Source organism: Mustela nivalis (genome assembly GCF_964662115.1).
Source record: "Mustela nivalis genome assembly, chromosome: 3".
NCBI classification, from domain to species: Eukaryota; Metazoa; Chordata; class Mammalia; order Carnivora; family Mustelidae; genus Mustela; species Mustela nivalis.
Window position 1 is genome coordinate 62,139,256 of NC_139022.1, and position 23,841 is coordinate 62,163,096.

General features: G+C 37.0%; 1 long non-coding RNA gene across 1 annotated transcript in view; it reads right to left on the minus strand.

The window, feature by feature from the left end:
• Positions 1–23,841, minus strand: part of LOC309861210 — a 309,191-nt gene that overhangs the window by 44,278 nt on the left and 241,072 nt on the right. The window contains exons 7-9 of the long non-coding RNA XR_014309815.1: positions 22,612–22,693; positions 21,499–21,588; positions 11,343–11,422 (exon numbers count right to left, since the gene is read on the minus strand). This is a non-coding gene — a long non-coding RNA (uncharacterized lncRNA). The remainder of the gene's footprint in view (positions 1–11,342; positions 11,423–21,498; positions 21,589–22,611; positions 22,694–23,841) is intronic.

Consider the following 23,841-nt stretch of genomic DNA (forward strand, 5'->3'; position numbering starts at 1 on the left):
TAATTTGTATGTATAACTACATGAACAAATAATTAGGTAAGCACAGTTATGAAAGTGTGAAGTACCCACTAAGTTTAGTAACAATAAGTGCTCTATTTTTCTCTAACAGCTTTATTTCTTCTTCCAAGATTCTATTTAAATTCTAGTTACTTAACACACAGTTTAATATTAGTTTCAAGTGTAGAATTTGGTGATTCAACACTTACATATAACACTTGGTGCTCATCAAAGGGCGCACCTTAATCCCTACCACCTACTTAACCCTATTTAACCCATGCCCCATGGTCCCCTCACCTCACAAAACATCAGTTTTGTTCTCTGTAGTTGAGTCTTTTTCTTGGTTTTCCTTTCTTTTTTTTTCCACCTATATTTGTATGTTTCGTTTCTTAAATTCTACATGAGAGTGAAATCATATGGTATTTGTTTTATCAAAAAAAATGTCAATTTTATCTAATAATGTCCTTAGTAAACAAATTGTTAATTTCATTAGCTTTCAGCCCTTTTGTACATGTCTTTTTAATATTCTGTGTGATATAATGTATATATGAAAAACTTCTACTGCACCTTAAAGTATAATGGATGAAAAAAACTCATGAGGAAAAGCAATGTGAATTACAAGCTAAACTAGTCACTTTTGTCATGAAACACAAATTCACAGAATGACTGACAGGAAAACTAAAGTTATTGAAATTTGGGTATTTCACAAACATTTTCTCAAAAATAAATGAAAGGAGACCTTAACTTCAGGGAAAACTATGGGCAGTAATTGACATCAATGACAAAACTTCAAATTCCAAACAAAAATTAGAGTTTTGTAAAGCATGTCCAATACCATGAATTTGACAGCTTCCCAACATTTAAAGACTACTATGTGTGATTTTTAATATATAAGGAAATATGTAAGCATTTGAAGGCTTTGTATAATTCAGTGAACCAATATTTTCCAAATAACCAATGAATAATATAATTCAACCGCTGGTAAGAGATCAATTCAAAGTCCAGGATAGACCAATGGATTTAATGTAACAGAATATGGAAAGTTCATTGATATGGCTCCAGAATTCACATTACACTTAACCTTTAAGGAACTGCTTGTCAAGTTTTAGTGTAGTATCAAAGAAGTATATCCACATTTATACAAAATGAATGAACAAACGAATGAATAAATAAATAAATAAATAAAATTCTCTACCTTTGTGAAGCCAGTCTTTCTTCACATACTTTAAATAGAACATAGAGCAATAGATCAAATAGAGAATCCAGCTGTAAAAAGAGTGCAAAACTTACAACAACACCTTGTTCTTACTAGTTTTGGGGAGCACAATAAAGTCACTTTTATAAAAATAGTTACTTATGTTACTAAGCAATGTGTTTAGTGCTGTTATTTTAAAATTAATTTATAATAAATATTCTTTAAATTTCTCAGTTTTAAGTCATAATATAGCAAACATGAATAGCTATAATCCACTTCATAAAAAGTACTTTAAAGTCCTCAGTCATTTTCAAAGGCATAAAGGGTCATCAGACCATAAATTTTGAGAACCCCTGCTATACAGTATTCCATTGTAGGCAGAGGTTTAATTTTAACAGTAATTTCTGGGAATATTCTTGAGATAGTATATATTTAGCTTAATTTCCTCTCCCAGCCTTTCTACTTGTGGTTTCTTCTTCTCTCCAACCTTCTTGCACTGGGCCAATCAGATCATTCTTCAGTCCAGTACTTAGAGCAGCTGTTAAATCAGGTGCACTTTCTTCCTCCTGGCAGGAATATCCCAGAAGGCCTTACCAAGAATGTAGGCCTATGCTGTGGCTTTAAGGATTTAGCCAGAAGGAGGTCAGAGGAGGACAGAGCAAACTAGAGCAATGTAAGCAAAAGACTTTTTCTTGGATTATGGACATGGTTTCCTGGGCTTCTCAGTTTAAAAGAATTTTCTAACACCAAATATAAAACAATCTCCCTGTGTCTCTGCAACATATAACCCAGTTTTACTCTTTTCAAAGTGCCTATCACTACCTGGCTTTTTTCTTGGTTTTTATTCTTCTGTTTTCTTTCTTCCCCCCTGCTTTTCCCAGAACATGAGCTCCAAGATAGCAGAGACTTTTCTGCTTTGTTTACCAACTAGAACTGTGTCTGGAACACAGTAGGTACCTAATATATATTTGTTGAATAGATTAGTCACTCTCTCTTCAGAAGTCTGTTTATTTTGCAACTCATAAAAGACAAAGGAAAATTCCAAGATCCAGAATTCTGTTTTATTTCCTAGGATAGTAGGTTTTCTCCCATTTGGGTATATAAGAAAATAATGGCATAAAATATTTTAAAGTTTGCAGGAGCTTTATTTTGACTTAAAATATTATCTCTCCGTTTCTTGTTCTCATCACATTATTCCTAGCATATAGTTGCTGCCAAATAACTTCACAACTCCTTGGAAATATATGACTTACAAAGAATAGATTTCCGGGGGGGAGTCAAAATGGCGGAGAAGTAGCAAGCTGAGACTGCTTCAGCTAGCCGGAGATTAGCTAGATAGCTTATCTAAAGATTGCAAACACCTGAAAATCCATCGGCAGATCGAAGAGAAGAACAGCAATTCTGGAAACAGAAAAACAACCACTTTCTGAAAGGTAGGACTGGCGGAGAAGTGAATCCAAAGCGACAAGAAGATAGACCCCGGGGGGAGGGGCCGGCTCCCGGCAAGCGGCGGAGCAACCGCGCACAAAATCAGGACTTTTAAAAGTCTGTTCCGCTGAGGGACATCGCTCCAGAGGCTAAACCGGGGCGAAGCCCACGCGGGGTCAGCGTGGCCTCAGGTCCCGCAGGGTCACAGAAGGATCGGGGGTGTCTGAGTGTTGCAGAGCTACCGGGTATCGGAACGGGAAAGCCGGCTACAGAGACAGAGCCGACAGTAAGCTCACAGCTCGGTGTTACCTTGAACCGGTCGCAGGCTCGGTGAGCTCGGAGCGCGGCCGGAGGTCAGGCATACGGGAGTAAGTGGGCGCTGTTCTCTGAGGGCGCACTGAGGAGTGGGGCCCTGGGCTCTCGGCTCCTCCGGGCCGGAGACCAGGAGGCCGCCATTTGTATTCCCGTCCTCCGGAACTCTACGGAAAGCGCTCAGGGAACAAAAGCTCCTGAAAGCAAACCCGAGCGGATTACTCACACCAGCCCCGGGTAAGGGCGGTGTAATTCCTCCTGGGGCAAAGACACTTGAGAATCACTACAACAGGCCCCTCCCCCAGAAGATCAACAAGAAATCCAGCCGAGACCAAGTTCACCTACCAAGGAGTGCGGTTTCAATACCAAGGAGAGCAGCAGAATTCCAGAGGAGGAGAAAGACAAGCACGGAACTCATGGCTTTTTTCCTGTGATTTTTTTTAGTCTTGCAGTTAATTTAATTTTTTCTTTTTCATTTTTTTTTTTTCTTCTCGCCTTCGGGTAAAATTTTTTTTTTTTAACTGTTACCTTTTTCTTTTTTAACGATTTTTTACTAGTTTATCTAATATATATATTTTTTCTTTTTTACATTTTTCTTAGGTGTTTTCTTTTTTTAAAAATTCTTTTCTTTTTTTTTTTCTTTTCTTTTTTCTTTTTTTTTCTTTCTTCCTTTTTGAACCTCTTTTTATCCCCTTTCTCCCCACTCACGATTTAGGATCTCTTCTAATTTGGTTAAAGCATATTTTCCTGGGGTTGTTGCCACCCTTTTAGTATTTTACTTGCCCCTTCATTTACTCTTATCTGGACAAAATGACAAGACGTAAAAATTCAACACAAAAAAAAGAACAAGAGGCAGTACCGAAGGCTAGGGACCTAATCAATACAGACATCAGTAATATGTCAGATCTAGAGTTCAGAATGACAATTCTCAAGGTTCTAGCTGGGCTCGAAAAAGGCATGGAAGATATTAGAGAAACCCTCTCCAGAGATATAAAAGCCCTTTCTGGAGAAATAAAAGAACTAAAATCTAACCAAGTTGAAATAAAAAAAAAGCTATTAATGAGGTGCAATCAAAAATGGAGGCTCTCACTGCTAGGATAAATGAGGCAGAAGAAAGAATTAGTGATATAGAAGACCAAATGACAGAAAATAAAGAAGCTGAGCAAAAGAGGGACAAACAGCTACTGGACCACGAGGGGAGAATTCGAGAGATAAGTGACAACATAAGACGAAACAACATTAGAATAATTGGGATTCCAGAAGAAGAAGAAAGAGAGAGGGGAGCAGAAGGTATACTGGAGAGAATTATGGGGGAGAATTTCCCCAATATGGCAAAGGGAACGAGCATCAAAATTCAGGAGGTTCAGAGAACGCCCCTCAAAATCAATAAGAATAGGCCCACACCCCGTCACCTAATAGTAAAATTTACAAGTCTCAGTGACAAAGAGAAAATCCTGAAAGCAGCCCGGGAAAAGAAGTCTTTAACATACAATGGTAAAAATATTAGATTGGCAGCTGACTTATCCACAGAGACCTGGCAGGCCAGAAAGAGCTGGCATGGTATTTTCAGAGCACTAAATGAGAAAAACATGCAGCCAAGAATACTATATCCAGCTAGGCTATCATTGAAAATAGAAGGAGAGATTAAAAGCTTCCAGGACAAACAAAAACTGAAAGAATTTGCAAATACCAAACCAGCTCTACAGGAAATATTGAAAGGGGTCCTCTAAGCAAAGAGAGAGCCTACAAGTGGTAGATCAGAAAGGAACAGACCAAGTACAGTAACAGTCATCTTACAGGCAATACAATGGCACTAAATTCATATCTCTCAATAGTTACCCTGAATGTGAATGGGCTAAATGCCCCTGTCAAAAGACACAGGGTATCAGAATGGATAAAAAAACAAAACCCATCTATATGTTGCCTCCAAGAAACTCATTTTAAGCCTGAAGACACCTCCAGATTTAAAGTGAGGGGGTGGAAAAGAATTTACCATGCTAATGGACATCAGAAGAAAGCAGGAGTGGCACTCCTTATATCAGATCAATTAGATTTTAAGCCAAAGACTATAATAAGAGATGAGGAAGGACACTATATCATACTCAAAGGGTCTGTCCAACAAGAAGATTTAACAATTTTAAATATCTATGCCCCCGACGTGGGAGCAGCCAACTATATAAACCAATTAATAACAAAATCAAAGAAACACATCAACAATAATACAATAATAGTAGGGGACTTTAACACTCCCCTCACTGAAATGGACAGGTCATCCAAGCAAAAGATCAGCAAGGAAATAAAGGCCTTAAACGACACACTGGACCAGATGGACATCACAGATATATTCAGAACATTTCATCCCAAAGCAACAGAATACACATTCTTCTCTAGTGCACATGGAACATTCTCCAGAATAGATCACATCCTCGGTCCTAAATCAGGACTCAACCGGTATCAAAAGATTGGGATCATTCCCTGCATATTTTCAGACCACAATGCTCTAAAGCTAGAACTCAATCCCAAAAGGAAGTTTGGTAAGAACCCAAATACATGGAGACTAAACAGTATCCTTCTAAAGAATGAATGGGTCAACCGGGAAATTAAAGAAGAATTGAAAAAAATCATGGAAACAAATGATAATGAAAATACAACGGTTCAAAATCTGTGGGACACAACAAAGGCAGTCCTGAGAGGAAAATATATAGCGGTACAAGCCTTTCTCAAGAAACAAGAAAGGTCTCAGGTACACAACCTAACCCTACACCTAAAGGAGCTGGAGAAAGAACAAGAAAGAAACCCTAAGCCCAGCAGGAGAAGAGAAATCATAAAGATCAGAGCAGAAATCAATGAAATAGAAACCAAAAAAACAATAGAACAAATCAACGAAACTAGGAGCTGGTTCTTTGAAAGAATTAATAAAATTGATAAACCCCTGGCCCGACTTATCAAAAAGAAAAGAGAAAGGACCCAAATAAATAAAATCATGAATGAAAGAGGAGAGATCACAACTAACACCAAAGAAATACAAACTATTATAAGAACATACTATGAGCAACTCTACGGCAATAAATTTGACAATCTGGAAGAAATGGATGCATTCCTAGAAACATATAAACTACCACAACTGAACCAGGAAGAAATAGAAAGCCTGAACAGACCCATAACCAGTAAGGAGATTGAAACAGTCATTAAGGGGCGCCTGGGTGGCTCAGTGGTTTGGGCTGCTGCCTTCGGCTCGGGTCATGATCTCAGGGTCCTGGGATCGAGCCCCGCATCGGGCTCCCTGCTCCGCAGGAAGCCTGCTTCTCTCTCTCTCTCTCCCCCTGCCTCTCTGCCCACTTGTGATCTCTGTCTGTCAAATAAATAAATAAAATCTTTAAAAAAAAAAAAAAAAAGAAACAGTCATTAAAAATCTCCAAACAAACAAAAGCCCAGGGCCAGACGGCTTCCCGGGGGAATTCTACCAAACATTTAAAGAAGAACTAATTCCTATTCTCCTGAAACTGTTCCAAAAAATAGAAATGGAAGGAAAACTTCCAAACTCATTTTATGAGGCCAGCATCACCTTGATCCCAAAACCAGACAAGGATCCCACCAAAAAAGAGAGCTATAGACCGATATCCTTGATGAACACAGATGCGAAAATACTCAACAAAATACTAGCCAATAGGATTCAACAGTACATTAAAAAGATTATTCACCACGACCAAGTGGGATTTATTCCAGGGGTGCAAGGTTGGTTCAACATCCGCAAATCAGACAATGTGATACAACAAATCAATAAAAGAAAGAACAAGAACCATATGATACTCTCCATAGATGCTGAAAAAGCATTTGACAAAGTACAGCATCCCTTCCTGATCAAAACTCTTCAAAGTGTAGGGATAGAGGGCACATACCTCAATATCATCAAAGCCATCTATGAAAAACCCACCGCAAATATCATTCTCAATGGAGAAAAACTGAAAGCTTTTCCGCTAAGGTCAGGAACACGGCAGGGATGTCCATTATCACCACTGCTATTCAACATAGTACTAGAGGTCCTAGCCTCAGCAATCAGACAACAAAAGGAAATTAAAGGCATCCAAATCGGCAAAGAAAAAGTCAAATTATCACTCTTCGCAGATGATATGATACTATATGTGGAAAACCCAAAAGACTCCACTCCAAAACTGCTAGAACTTATACAGGAATTCAGTAAAGTGTCAGGATATAAAATCAATGCACAGAAATCAGTTGCATTTCTCTACACCAACAGCAAGACAGAAGAAAGAGATATTAAGGAGTCAATCCCATTTACAATTGCATCCAAAACCATAAGATACCTAGGAATAAACCTAACCAAAGAGACACAGAATCTATACTCAGAAAACTATAAAGTACTCATGAAAGAAATTGAGGAAGACACAAAGAAATGGAAAAATGTTCCATGCTCCTGGATTGGAAGAATAAATATTGTGAAAATGTCTATGCTACCTAAAGCAATCTACACATTTAATGCAATTCCTATCAAAGTACCATCCATCTTTTTCAAAGAAATGGAACAAATAATGCTAAAATTTATATGGAACCAGAAAAGACCTCGAATAGCCAAAGGGATATTGAAAAAGAAAGCCAACGTTGGTGGCATCACAATTCCGGACTTCAAGCTCTATTACAAAGCTGTCATCATCAAGACAGCATGGTACTGGCACAAACAGACACATAGATCAATGGAACAGAATAGAGAGCCCAGAAATAGACCCTCAACTCTATGGTCAACTAATCTTCGACAAAGCAGGAAAGAATGTCCAATGGAAAAAAGACAGCCTCTTCAATAAATGGTGCTGGGAAAATTGGACAGCCACATGCAGAAAAATGAAATTGGACCATTTCCTTACACCACACACAAAAATAGACTCAAAATGGATGAAGGACCTCAATGTGCGAAAGGAATCCATCAAAATCCTTGAGGAGAACACAGGCAGCAACCTCTTCGACCTCTGCCGCAGCAACATCTTCCTAGGAACAACGCAAAAGGCAAGGGAAGCAAGGGAAAAAATGAACTATTGGGATTTCATCAAGATCAAAAGCTTTTGCACAGCAAAGGAAACAGTTAACAAAATCAAAAGACAACTGACAGAATGGGAGAAGATATTTGCAAACGACATATCAGATAAAGGACTAGTGTCCAGAATCTATAAAGAACTTAGCAAACTCAACACCCAAAGAACAAATAATCCAATCAAGAAATGGGCAGAGGACATGAACAGACATTTCTGCAAAGAAGACATCCAGATGGCCAACAGACACATGAAAAAGTGCTCCATATCACTCGGCATCAGGGAAATACAAATCAAAACCACAATGAGATATCACCTCACACCAGTCAGAATGGCTAAAATCAACAAGTCAGGAAATGACAGATGCTGGCGAGGATGCGGAGAAAGGGGAACCCTCCTACACTGCTGGTGGGAATGCAAGCTGGTGCAGCCACTCTGGAAAACAGCATGGAGGTTCCTCAAAATGTTGAAAATAGAACTGCCCTATGACCCAGCAATTGCACTATTGGGTATTTACCCTAAAGATACAAATGTAGTGATCTAAAGGGGCACATGCACCCGAATGTTTATAGCAGCAATGTCCACAATAGCCAAACTATGGAAAGAACCTAGATGTCCATCAACAGATGAATGGATCAAGAAGATGTGGTATATATACACAATGGAATACTATGCAGCCATCAAAAGAAATGAAATCTTGCCATTTGCGACAACATGGATGGAACTAGAGCGTATCATGCTTAGCGAAATAAGTCAAGCAGAGAAAGACAACTATCATATGATCTCCCTGATATGAGGAAGTGGTGATGCAACATGGGGGCTTAAGTGGGTAGGAGAAGAATAAATGAAACAAGATGGGATTGGGAGGGAGACAAACCATAAGTGACTCTTAATCTCACAAAACAAACTGAGGGTTGCTGGGGGGAGGGGGTTTAGGAGAAGGGGGTGGGATTATGGACATTGGGGAGGGTATGTGCTTTGGTGAGTGCTGTGAAGTGTGTAAACCTGGTGATTCACAGACCTGTACCCCTGGGGATAAAAATATATGTTTATAAAAAATAAAAAATTAAAAAAAAAAAAAAGAATAGATTTCCATCACATTCATTCTAAAGCACATATTATTTAAGCACAATATACATTTCATTATAAATTGTATTCTCCATTCTGAATGTTAAATGTGTTTAACTCTTGAGGATTTTCACATGTAATCTTCTGTTCTGACACTGCCTTTTAAGACTTGAAACTAGAAGAAAAAAAAACAAATTTTTTTTTTTTTTGAGAGAAAGAGAATGAGAGAGAGCATGAGCAGGAGGTGAGATGAAGGGCAAGAGGAGAAAGAGTATCCCAAGCAGGCTCCACACCCAGCACAGAGTCTGACACAGGGGTCAATTTCCCAACCCGAGATCATGACCTCACCTAAAATCAAGAGTCAGACTTTTAACTGACTGAGCCACCCAGGTGCTCCTAGAAGAAAATATTTTTATTTAAATGTTGACCGTATGCTCTATATAAATCAATATAAAAAGTTCTCTAAGGTATGCTATTAAGTATATCTATAAAGTGTGAGGTTGAACAGCATATACACTTTGTTTTAATTTGTTTTCTTCTTTTTAAAGAAAAAAAATATAGTCCTAGAAATATTTGCATGTGAGCAGATTGGCTCTGACAGAAGACAACAGAAAACTGGAGAATATGGTTGCCTCTTGAGAGGAGGGAAGAAAGACTGTGGGAAAAGGTAGAAGGAGACTGAGTGTTTAACATGTACTTCTTGGTATCTTTCAAATTTTGCATACTTATGTGCATTACTTATTTAATCTTTAGGAAGTAAATTTTATAGATAAAAGAGTGTTGACATGTACCAATTAAAAGACAGAGACTGGCAGAGTAGATTAAAAAACATGACCCAACTACATGCTGTCTACAAGAAACTCACTTCAAATGTAACACAGGTAGGTTGAAAATACAAGGATAGGAAAAGATACATTATGCAAATGTTAATGAAAAGAAAGCAGGAGTAGCCATATTAATATCAGATAAAGGAGACTTAAGAATAATGATTTACCACAGACAAAGAATGACATGACATAATGATAAAATTGTCAGTCCACCAGGAGGACAAGGCAGTCCTGGATGTGTATGCACCAAACAACAGAGCTACAAAATATCTGAAGCAAAGCTGGTAAAATTGAGAGGAAAACAGACAAACCTACAATTATAGAGATGTTAGCATTCTTCACTCAACTGGCAGACACCAGACGGAAAATCAGCAAGGATAGAGAAAATTCTATAACACCACCCATGAACAGAGTCTAATCAACATTTATGGAACAGTCTACCCACCAACAGCAGAACTCACATTGTTTTCAAAAGACATAGAACATACACTGAGATAGACAATATCATAGACTATAAAACAAATATCAACAAATTATAAAAAATTCACATCATAAGAGTGTGTTCTCTGACCATAACGGAAGCAAACTAGATATCAACAACAAAAGAAAAGCAATACATTTCTAAATAATTCATGGTTCAAAGATGATGCCACAAGAGAAATAAAAAATTACATTGAACTGAGTGAATATGAAAGTAGGACATATAGACATTTGTGGGATACAGCTAAAACAATGCTGAGAGGGAAATTTATAGCACTAATGCTTACAAGAGAAAAGAGGAAAAGTCTCATATCGGTAATCTCAGCTTCCACCTCAAGAACCTACGAAAAGAAAAGAAAAATAAACCCAAAATAGAAGGAAGTAATAAAAAAACAGAAATGAACCCAAAATTTGGTTCTTTTAAAAGATCAATAAAATTGACAAATCTCTAACAAGACTGACAAAGGAATAAAAGAGAAGCCACAAATTACCAATACCAGAAATTTAGGAAGGGGTATCATGACAGATCCTGGATAATACAGGAATATTCTAAGTAAGTGTACACACATAAGTCTGACAACCTACATGCAATGGACCAAGTCTTTGAAAAGCACAAAATGTCACAATTAACCCAGCATGAAATAGATCATTTGCATTGTCCAACAATTATTCAGGAAATGGTTATTTCATAATTTAAAATTTCAAATTTAAAAGCTCAAAGAAAATCTCCAGCCCTGGATGGCTTCACTATAGAATTCTTTCAAATGTTTATAGGAGAATTAAAAAAAACAATTTTATACAATCTCTCCCAGAAAACAGAAGAGGAAAGAGCACTCTCAATTCATTTTATGAACTTAATGTACCCTGATAATACACAATGGGAGCAAAAGAAAAGAAAGCTACAGGCCAATATCACTCATAAAAATACATGTAAAAGTCCTTAAGAAAACATTTTCAAATAGGATTTCACAATAAATAAGAAGAATTACATACCATGACCAAGTAGAATTTATTCCAGGGAGCAAGGTTAGTTCAATATTTGAAAATCAGTCAGTGTAAACTACCATATTAATCTAAAGAAAAAAATATGATCATATTATTTGATGAGAAAAAGGATTTGACAAAATTCAACACTCATTCATGATAAAAACTCCCAGACAAGTAGGAATGGAGGGAACTTCTTCAACTTAATAAAGCTGATATCATACATAATGATGAAAGACTACATGCCTTCCCTCAAAGATCAAAACAATGCAAAGAAATATGTACTCTTATTCAACATACTACTGGAAGTTGTAGCCACTATAGTATGGCAAGAAAAGGAAATAAAAGGCACACTGATCAGAAAGAAAGAAGACTATCCCTATTTGCAGATGACATAATTGTCTACATAGAAAATTCCAAGAAATCTACAAGGAAACTTCTAGAAATACCATGTGAATTCAGCAAGGCCACAGGATACAAAATAAACATTCAAAAAAATTCATTTCATTTCTTTGTACTAGCAATGAACACCAAAATTAAAAATGTACTAATTACAATCATTCAAAATAATGAAATAATTATGTGTAAATCTAACACTGTGTAGTATTATATTGCATTTGCATTTGTATGCCAAAAACTGAAAATGTTAATTAAAGAAATCAAAGAAGATCTAAATATACGGAGACATACTGTGTTCATGGACTGGAAGACACAACATAGTAAAGGTATTGCTTCTTAAATTTATCTACAGTTGACCCTTGAACAATATTGGTGTTAGGGATGCTGACTCCTCACACTATCAAAAATCCACATATAACTTTTGACTTTCCAAAAACTTAACCACTAATAGCTTACTATTGACTGGAAGCCTAACCTATAACAAAAAACAGTCTATTAACACATATTTTATATGTTATATGTATTATATACTATATCCTTACAATGAAGTAGGCTAGAGAAAAGAAAATGCTATTAAGAAAATCATAAAGAAAAGAAAATACATTTCAGGCTAGAGAAAAGAAAATGCTATTAAGAAAATCATAAAGAAAAGAAAATACATTCAGAGTACTATACTCTATATTTATATTTATCAAATATATATAAATATATATATTTATATATATAAATATATAAATATATATTTATATATATAAATATATATATATTTATCAAAATGTGTATAACTAGATGTGAGCTGTTCAAACTCATGTCGTTCAAGGGTCAACTGTATAGGTTTAAACTAATTTCCAGAAGATTTGCAGTTATAGGCAAGATTATTCTTTATACATGTGAAAAGGTAAAGGAACTAGAGTAGCTAAAAAACTATTTTTTAAAAGATTAATAGTGGGGGAGAAATCAGTCTACCCAGTTTCAAGATATATTATGTAGCTACAATAAACAAAACTCTGTGGTCTTGGTGGAGTGATAGAAACATAGATTCATGGAACAGAATAAAAAACCTAGGACGAGACCTACAAAAATATGGCCAGCTGACTATTGATGAAGGTGAAAAACACAATTTAATGAAGAAAGGATAGCCTTTCAACCCATGGAGCAATTGGACATCTACGTGAAAATAAATGTATAAGAACTTGGCCTAAATCTTACATCTTACATAGAAATTAACCCAAAATGGATGATGGATTTAAATGTAACGCTACCTTATCAAAGTTATGGGAAAAAAAAAAAAAACCAGGAGAAAATCTTTGAGGTTGAGATCTAAGTAGAGTTCTTAGACATGACACCAAAAATATAATCTGTAAGAGGGAAAATTGATAAACTGGGCTTCATCAAACTGAAAACTCTTGCTCTGCAAAAGACCATAAAGAGGATAAAAAGACAAGCTACATACTGGAAGAAAATATTTGCAAATTACATATCTGACTAGGATACATTAAGAACTCTTAAAACTCAACAGTTAAAAAACAAGCTATTCAATTAGAAAATGGGTAAAAGACATGAAGATGTTTTCCTTGTGACAGCAGTTGTTTAAAGAAAACTTGACAATAAAGACTATAAAAATGATATGTAGATATGAACTTCACATGTTGGACAAGAAACCAAAAAAATAAACAGGCAGTACTTTGGAACTCCTAGCCATGATATTATTTAGGACTAAATAATTCAGAATGTTTAGATGCTGAACTAATAAATTGTAGGTCAACTTCTGTGGATAGAGCTGGGGTCTTCCCCCTATGGCATTCCCAGTGTCAATCCCAGAAGGGGTTTGAACCAGAAATGTGGGGGACTCTGGGGAATGAGATTTGTATTGGAGAGATGAAAAACTCTCTTCTCCTTTGAGGCCTCTTGGGAGTAAACATTCCCAGACTGAGCGGGGTGAGTAAGAAATCCCTTTAGTCACTCTGAGATATGGCTGTCCTAGAAGTTCTGTTGTAGATACAAATTATTTTGTGTGGTACTTCCCAATATCACCTGGTCCACTCCCATGTTGGATGAAATTTTGTGGGAATTGCAGCCTGATCTCTGCAGCGTAGAATTAGAAAAGGAATTGGTTTTTGTTTTGGAGTGAGTAGCTAAATGTACAGAAAGGACCCCTGCCACCCAAAACCAGTTCAGAAAGATGGCTAATCATCTTTGTATGTCAACTTTACAATGGTCATGGACAACAGAGGCCATGCATGTTGTCTTTGCCTAAATGCCGTGCTCCATCCTGCATATCCTCAAAACAGCACCCTTTGAACCCAGGAAAAGTTGTTGAAACATTTGAGAGAGGTGCCAATTTTGAGCAATCAGTCTGGTCTGTGAGACTGGAGCTCATATCACTTGGGTATTTAGAGGAAATAAGATAATATTTTGTAGTCATTGGTCGTTGAAGCTGGTACATTTGGGTTTCACTAAGTTAGAGAAAAGCTCACTCTCTCCTTTTCAATAACACAATGTCTTTTCATTAGTAGCCTGAAATAGCAGGGTTTTTCTCTGCTCTTCCATTCCTTTGAAATGCTACTCATAATTAGCTTCCCACAACTCCTAGGTTTCTTCCACCATTACTCATCATCCTGGTCTATTTGTGTTACAGATTATGATTCTCAACCTCCATCAGCTTCACCAAAGTTAGTACCATTTTTTAATTTTAAGTCCATATTGCTCCCCTGGGGATAAAAATACATTATATGTTTATAGAAAATAAAATTTTTTTCTCACTTTATTTTTTCATTGTTTTTTCTTTTTGTTGGTTTTTAAAAAATTATTATTTTTTATTTTTTTTATTTACTTTTTTTAAAATTAATTTTTTATTTTTTATAAACATATATTTTTATCCCCAGGGGTACAGGTGTGTGAATCACCAGGTTTACACACTTCACAGCACTCACCAAAGCACATACCCTCCCCAATGTCCATAATCCCACCCCCTTCTCCCAAACGCCCTCCCCCCAGCAACCCTCAGTTTGTTTTGTGAGATTAAGAGTCACTTATGGTTTGTCTCCCTCCCAATCCCATCTTGTTTCATTTATTCTTCTCCTACCCACTTAAGCCCCCATGTTGCATCACCACTTCCTCATATCAGGGAGATCATATGATAGTTGTCTTTCTCTGCTTGACTTATTTCGCTAAGCATGATACGCTCTAGTTCCATCCATGTTGTCGCAAATGGCAAGATTTCATTTCTTTTGATGGCTGCATAGTATTCCATTGTGTATATATACCACATCTTCTTGATCCATTCATCTGTTGATGGACATCTAGGTTCTTTCCATAGTTTGGCTATTGTGGACATTGCTGCTATAAACATTCGGGTGCACGTGCCCCTTTGGATCACTACGTTTGTATCTTTAGGGTAAATACCCAATAGTGCAATTGCTGGGTCATAGGGCAGTTCTATTTTCAACATTTTGAGGAACCTCCATGCTGTTTTCCAGAGTGGCTGCACCAGCTTGCATTCCCACCAACAGTGTAGGAGGGTTCCCCTTTCTCCGCATCCTCGCCAGCATCTGTCATTTCCTGACTTGTTGATTTTAGCCATTCTGACTGGTGTGAGGTGATATCTCATTGTGGTTTTGATTTGTATTTCCCTGATGCTGAGTGATATGGAGCACTTTTTCATGTGTCTGTTGGCCATCTGGATGTCTTCTTTCAGAAATGTCTGCTCATGTCCTCTGCCCATTTCTTGATTGGATTATTTGTTCTTTGGGTGTTGAGTTTGCTAAGTTCTTTATAGATTCTGGACACTAGTCCTTTATCTGATATGTCATTTGCAAATATCTTCTCCCATTCTGTCAGTTGTCTTTTGATTTTGATGTGCGAAAGAAATCCATCAAAATCCTTGAGGAGAACACAGGCAGCAACCTCTTCGACCTCAGCCGCAGCAACATCTTCCTAGGAACAACGCCAAAGGCAAGGGAAGCAAGGGCAAAAATGAACTATTGGGATTTCCTCGAGATCAAAAGCTTTTGCACAGCAAAGGAAACAGTTAACAAAATCAATAGAAAATAAAAATTTTTTTAAAAAGTCCATATTGCTAATCTTTGGGGAACATACCTACTTTTCCCCTATTACTATATTTAATACTTCATATAATCTGATATGTTCGCAGAGGTTCTTTTTTAAAAAAATTTTTAAAGGATTTTATTTATTTATTTGACAGACAGAGATCACAAGTAGACAGAGAAGCAGGCAGAGAGAGAGAGAGAGAGAAGAGGAGGAGGAAGCAGGCTCCCTGCTGAGCTGAAAGCCCGATGCGGGGCTTGATCCCAGAGCCCTCGATCCCAGAACCCTGGAATCATGACCCGGGCTAAAGCAGAGGCTTTAACCCACTGAGCCACCCAGGTGTCCCAACTTGTAATTATTTTTGCAAGAAAAATAATCAGAGGGGGAGTTGAACCATGAAAGACTGTGGACTCTGAGAAACAAACTGAGGTTTTAGAGGGGAGGGGAGTGGAGGGATGGGTGATCCTGGTGATGGGTATTAAGGAGGGCACATTTTTCATGGAGCCCTGGGTATGGTACATAAACAATGAATCTTGGAACACTGAAAAAATAAAATAAAATTTTAAAAAATTATTATTTTTAAAGAAATGAAGACCTAAGTAATGATCCAAAGGAAATGTCATTCCTACTCCTGCTCAGCTGTACATTCATTCATTCAACAAAAAAACTTCAGCTCTGTGGTTAATGTTATAGAATGAAATAATGTTATCTACAGGATCCACTATCATTATGGAAAAAAATCTACTGATTTTCATATAAATGATTTAGCTGCCGAACCAGTAAAAAAGTTAATTAAGTATGACTTACCAATTTTCTAGACTCTGGGACCTAAAGTCCAATCTGTCTTTAGCACAAGTATCAGATACTCATTCCTTTAAAAATTGTGTCCCACCAACCAATATGATTTTGTCTTCAGAAAGTCCTTTCTGTCTTGTTTTGTTTTGGGTGACTTGTGTTTTTGCTTTTTGAGTGTCTTGTAACAAATAAAAATAAATTTATATTCCAATTCTACAAATCCTATTAAAAATAAGCATATTTTATAACAATATTTCTGAATTCACAGTACCTACAACAAAAACTTCTATACCCTCTATAATTGTGCCATACTTTACTATTTTGAATAATTCTGAATATTATCTGCAAAAGATATTCACTGTTACTGTATTTCTATATCTGGGCATTAGGAATTCCAAAATGCTACTGAGATAAACATGCCTATCATACTCCTCATATGCTAACATATTGCTAAGATGCTATATGCTAACATTAGCTGGAAAAAATATACTAAGCTTTAAAAATGTTCCTAACTAAAGGCATTAAGACTTTAAAATACAGCTCTTCCAAAATTAGATATTCATCTAATATGCAAGATGTGACTATAAAGTAATTGGCCTAATATTATTGTTTTTGTTCATAAAACACCATAAATTACATAAGAAATGGCGTCATTCCCTCTGAGTAGTCACCTTGGGAGTCCACAGGGTAACTTCAGTGACATTTGCCTTTGCACAGAACAGTATCAGGATCCTCCTTTTGAACTTGTTTTGAGTCTGTTCCTTTTTATTTTAAACAAATGTCTTCTTAGGCAGCTAAATTTTGTCCTTTAGAGTTGGGTTTGATCTTCATCCATAGCTAAAAGTAATCTAGAATAGGATTGGGGCCCTGGATGTACCAGGTAGAATGAAGTAGATATGAAAGAAGGATTGAGGAAAATGTAGGGTGACACTCTATGTAGGGGGTGATACTCAAAGTATTCAACGGAAGGTATAACAGGACAGAGAGCAATGAGAACAGATGTTCTGGAGGACACTGGCCAAAATCCAGGGATTAATTTTTTAGTAGTTGGGTTGTGAGGTGTTCTAAAGGGTCCTAGAAGACAAACTATAGCATTGGGGATGGGTTGGCCTTTTGGGGCCAACAATAAAGGAGATTTGAGCTATTTTAAGGTCCACTATTAGTCCTTCCAAAAAGTGGAGAGGCCACTGCTGCTTTTGTGTGGCTCAGGCATTGGCTCTAAAAGCACTGCCCAAGAGTTGTTTGGTCTTGAGAGCAATAATATTGGAATAAATGTGCAGGAAACAGGGTAACTATTTTGAAGGACATTGCTTATCTGAATATACTGCTTATCTAAATATTCAGGCACCATGCCTTTTTCACTTTTTCTCCCTAGCACCTAACATAATGCTTGACATATAACCATTGCTTAACAAATATTTGTTGAATGAATGGCATGTTTGTTAAAGAAAAATAACTTCAAAGTAAAATCTCATATTTAGGACCTTTTAAAATTTTTATTTTTTAAACCTGTAAACTCTTCATTCTATTGAAGATTAATTCTAAATAATGTATTTAAAGAGAGAAATCTACCAATATTTATTTCTATCTCAAAATACTTTGGATAGCTGCCTACTTCTTTCTGGAAAGCAGTCCTTTTCAATGTTCTTTTCATTATCACGTGACTTAAAAAGTCACGGGTAGATTCCTTGAGGTTCCTATTATTTCTGTTCACAAAGAATCTTCCCTTTAGCAGACAGGACTTGATCCTTTATCAAGGCTACTATACTGTGATGGCTGTCAAATATTTATCAGGCTGTGTGTGTCTCATACTATGCATCACACATCATTTACTTCCCCTAATATCAGTTGAGAAAACTGAGTCCTAGAGGCGTTATGAAACTTCCCCACATTTGCACAGCTAATAAGCAGTAAAAATATGGTCTGAATTCAGACAACTTGTTTCCAGAACTGAGCTTAAACCAACAGAGTTTAATAAGAAAGAAGAGATTAATTATCACCAATCCACAGGGTAGAAATTGAAGGATTTCCCATACCTAAGAAGTACCTTAGAGATCTCATTACATTGACTCTCAAAAACTTCAGAAGGGAGATTTCATTTTATATTCATTTTACAAGTGATACTGAACACAGGATATTGAGGAGCTTTTCTAGCTTCTGGGAGGGAAGATGAGAGACCCACAATCTCTTACTATTTTTGTAAACATAGTGCCTAGAAATTTACTCAAGTCTTCTAAGGCTACATTTTTCATTACTCCAAATAGGGGGAGAACTGAACGCCTGTGTTCAGTCTGAATTTTGGATCTTAAGCAATCATCAACCATGATAAATTGCATAATAGAAATATCTCTAGAGGGGAGGACATCTACTCTTCTTTCTCTGGCTTCCCTGGGGAAATAACTAATCAACTTCGACATCCTGTCCTTACAAGGATAGCAACAGAGGGAGGAGGAAGAGGTTACATGTGAAACATATAAACTACTTGGCATACAAGTATCATCTAAACATTCCATTAATGTGGGCAGCATTTCTCTGTTACTGCAGGATTACCCTGTATACTGCTGGTATTTAGAGCAAGTTCCCTACAGGCTAATGGTTTCACATATGAATTTTAGACTTTAGGAGGCATTTCAAGTTATACAGTGGCCTCATGTATTATCATAATTTGGAACAGTAGAAACATTAACTGAACTTTGTACCCTCCTTGAATGATTAAGTTGTACTTTAAAGGAAGGTTAATAAGTAACCAAAGAGAGGGATACTAAAGAACTAAAACTGGAATAGTACATTGTACTACATGCCCCAAGCAAGCTGAAAAATATAAGAAAACACTTTTTCACCATAAATTATCTAACATGTGCTGAAAGATTAGTCTGCTGTAAGTGGCGTTGGTGACTCCATCACACCTCTGCCCTGCTAAGATTTCAAGGTAAAATGAAGGTTCCTGATAACAATGATAAAACAATAACAAAACAACCAAGAGTTCATTTTTTCCTAAAACCCTAAATCCTAAAGTCATCCTAATATTCTCAATTAATCTTTTTAAATTTTTTTCTTATTGTATGATACATAGCCTTAAATCTCCTTTTTGGAACAAAGTACAATATAAACTTTTAAAAAAGAAACAAATAAGCAAATACACAGATAAATCATACTCAGGAGATTCCTTTCTTTCACCTAAAGATTTGATCTGTGGTAAACGGGTAAACTATAACTTTCTTTGGGAGAGATCATGTTTTAAATTACCTTAAATAACTCTGATATGAAAGAGTACTTGAGTGTTCAGAGAAGATTTTGCTAGAAAATAAAAAGTGAGATCTGCCAGTGTTTTCTGGGAGGTAAACGTGCCAGAACTTTCTCTTGTTCTAATTTTGGTCCAAGAACAAAACTGCTTTACCTTTAAAACCAGCACCAAATCTTTGTCGCTCAAAAGTAAAATGCTCAGATATATCCATCTTCTATTTTCTGGGAGATAAATCACATTTAAATCTCAAATTTAAAAGAAACCTCTTCCTCACATTCTTTTATTATACTCCAAGGCAAATAATCAAGTTGACCATCCGGTAGTCACATAACTCGTAAGAATAAAATGTTAAAGGATTTTTACCAAAGGGATTACAGAAAACCAGTCCTTTTATCTCATGGATTGTTTCTGATTTTTCTGGTCCTTTAAACTTTCTCCTCTCATGTGTTTAAGACAAATCATCAAATCAGTAATACATGATACCTGAGCCTTGAGATTTTAGGCTCAGGAATGATACGGCACATGCAAAATAGGCATTACAACACACAATTGCACTTTGCGGAAACTATGGCGTAATTTCCTAAAAAAAACAGTTCAAGTCATAAAAATGCAGTGCACTGACCCCCCGGAAAGAATTGTGTCCACAGGTCCGGGAACGATGTCTGTTGTCCAACACCCTCACCCCACGTCTGAGTCCTTGTGCTCCATGTGGTTTTTCTCTCAGGGGTCATTATTGGGTTTCATAATGATTAGTTTGTGTATGAAAAAGGAAAGCTCGAGACTATAATTTCATACATGCTTTTTAAAAAAAAGCCTATAAAGAAAATTCAGTAGCGAGACAAGTAATCTCCTGGAGCCTGCTGTGACCAAGAGTATACCTGTGAGAAGGCTGAGCTGATAAATGAGTAGTCTCAGCATGTATAGGACAAACCACAGAGGGGAAAGCTTTGTGTCCCTCTAGCTTAGGGATCCCTGCTCTCCCGATTTCCCCTTGAGACACAAGGAGAGCACCCACGGAGAAACAGAGAGCAACTGTGAAAGCCAAAGACTATTGGGGCCATCAGTCAGAAATTTAGTGACAAAAATAGGGTGGGTGTTTCTTTTCATTTTGGCAACCACATACTTACAGAGATACTTCTCAGTAAAGGCCTATGTGAAGGGTAGACTGAGGAAAAGGGGCAGTAAAAGCAAGGGCCAGAGGTAAAAAGGTCATCAGGCACTGAGGCCCTGGAGGAGGAGTTAAAGCCACATAAGGAGTGAGGGAGGCAGTGCACCCATCTAGTGAGTGGTTTCTTCAGCCTCTCACCTGCAGAGTCTCCTTTCAATACAGATGCCCAAGTCCTCTCCCCTGAAAAGGAAGCGTAGAAAAGAAAAACCTGGCGAGAAGAAAAACCTGGCTTTCAATGCTGGGTTGGCCCCTCACTGCGTGTGCGACCCTGAGCCTGTTACTTCATAGCTCTGAGCCATCATTTCCTCATCTGTGACGAGGAATGACTTTAGAACTGGTCCAAGAAAACACCTGCAACATTGTTTGGCACATAGCGAGATGATGTGCCAAATGTGAGACTTTATTATATTCTTATCAACATAACTTCCCTTTAAAAAAAAATAAGGTGTTCAAAACGTGTCCCATCCCCTCCAATGATAAGATTTAACAAAAAGGATAGATAACTTCCTCACTTTCCCATCCTTTGGTGAAATAAATCAAGGAGTTTTCTTTATTTGTATTTGCATTCGTCTTTGTATTCCTTTCCATACAAAAAGTACATCCTTCAAGAGAACAGCATAAAAATTAACATCCTTGTTTCTTTCAGAGTAGACAGTTTGGCTGCAGAGAAGTAGGGAATCTGTGTTCCCCTGGGACAGAAAATTCAGTGGTAGAAACTGGGAAAGAAAGGTCTGTGGAAAGAAAAAAGGGAATGATGGAAATATCTGAGGTCGGGTCTCTGGATTTTTTTATTGGCAGGAAGCCATTTGGCCTGATAAAGACCAAGTTGTCCTGCCCAATCATCTAACCTAGTGGTTCTCGACTGAAGAAAGTTGTAGGCTAAGAGCTGAGAAAGGGAACTAATGATAACACTGGACATCTGAGCATTGGGCTGAAAAAGACAAGTTCAGGTTAAATCAGGTTGCAAAAGTCATATGTATGCCCTTCTTGACTGAAACGGTCTGCTGAAAGGGACATGATGTTCCTGTACATTCCCTCAGTTGAAAGCTTTATTCTAGCAAGCAGCAGCATCTCTAGACTGCACTAATGCAACAGCCTCTACTCTTCCTCATTTCACTCTTGCCCAGACTATGGTTCCTTCTCTCCAAGGAGCCCGAGTTATCTTTGTAAAATACTTTGTAAAAGTATATCGCTCCCTGATTAGAACCTATGACACTTCAAATAAATTCAGATTCCTACCATAGCCTGTGAGATCCTGCCTTATCTGGCCCTTGCCTTCTTTCTAACCTTCGGCACCCCACCCCAAGTTGTCATTACAAGACTACTTCACTCGCCTCTCAATTCCCCCAGCTTATTCTGACCTCAGGCCTTTGCACTGCTTATTGTTTCACCTTAGAGCTCTCCTCTCCCAACTGCTCACAGTTACCAAGCCTTACTTCAAATATCACTTCTTTCTCCAAACTATCCCATCCAAAGAAGAGCCCGCAACAATTCTCTGACCCATTTAATTTTCTTTACAGCACTTGTTACTAGATGAATTTCTGATGTGTTTATCTGCCATTTTATCATCTCTTTCTCCTTATCAGAACATAGTATCATGAGAGCAGGGGTCTTGTTATACCTACCATTGTTCCTGGCGTAGATTATTAACTCCCACTAAGCTTTTGTTGAACATATAAATGAATAATGGCAAACAGGGCCTAGATGCTAAATGAAGAAAAGGGAAATGTGTTTATGAGAATAGATTTTTAAAGGCTTGAATGGCTCAATGGATATTAGGAAAATATCTCAGGGATTAGACCCTCAAAAAAATTTGAGCAATGTTTATATATTCAATTGATTGATGGCTTCAGTTTGGTTTCTTATGTCTGTTATTCAAGGCCTAGCCTCTTGTCAACAGTCAAAAGCCTTTTAGATAATCTATACAGAGAAACTTGGGATAAAAATTCAACCAAGTCCAGATCAGAGCTGCAGATTCTAAAAAAAAAAAAAGTAAAAGGACCTTTGGGGTGCTCTGCAATTCTGCTTGATAATTCTGTTACTAAGATAGTTACTCAAGCTATAAGAATGAAATATTGATGAAAATAAAAAATCATTTCAAAGTCACAAAAGGTCCAATGAAAGTCCTCTTTCACAGAAATAAACATATTTAACACCATTTTAAGCTAATATGATATTTGAAATTGGAAAGAATGAGTCATTGATCTTGTAAATAAGAAAATGTGGCACAAACATGGTATCTGTTTGGGAAGTTTATTTATCCATACTTTATAATTAGGCCCATGACTTCTTTTCCTCACGTGAGGCCAATTTTCCTTGCAAGCTCAAAGCAAATCTTGTTTTAAAAACCGTTCAATGCTCTCAGTTTGTGTTGATGTCCAGATAACCAGTTGTTTCAGATATAACTTTTAAACAGACAATAATAAAGCACATATATTAAGTGGATATTCAAATATTGGTGCTATAACAAAATGTTATCTCTTCATAATTTTTAGAGACGCCTTCATCACAGATGCTTCAAGATTCTGGCATTCACTTCACCCAATTGTTTTCTAATTGTTTCTACAGGCAACTTAACTCAGAATTTCCTGCAAGGCTTCTGAAACACACAAATTCCCGAGCCCCCTTCATAGAGTTTCTATTTCTGTTTCTAGAGATTTAAGCTGAGGTCCAGGAATCTGTATTTGTTTAAAAGACTTCCCAGGTGTTTTGAGGAGTGATGCCAGACTTAGAAACAGTAATTTTATTATTTTATGTACTTATTTTTGTCTTGAAATAAGCTTTAGTAGCTTATTTTATTTTCTGCACATTTTAATTTAAATTCTAGTTAACTTGTATGGTAAAATGGGTTTCAG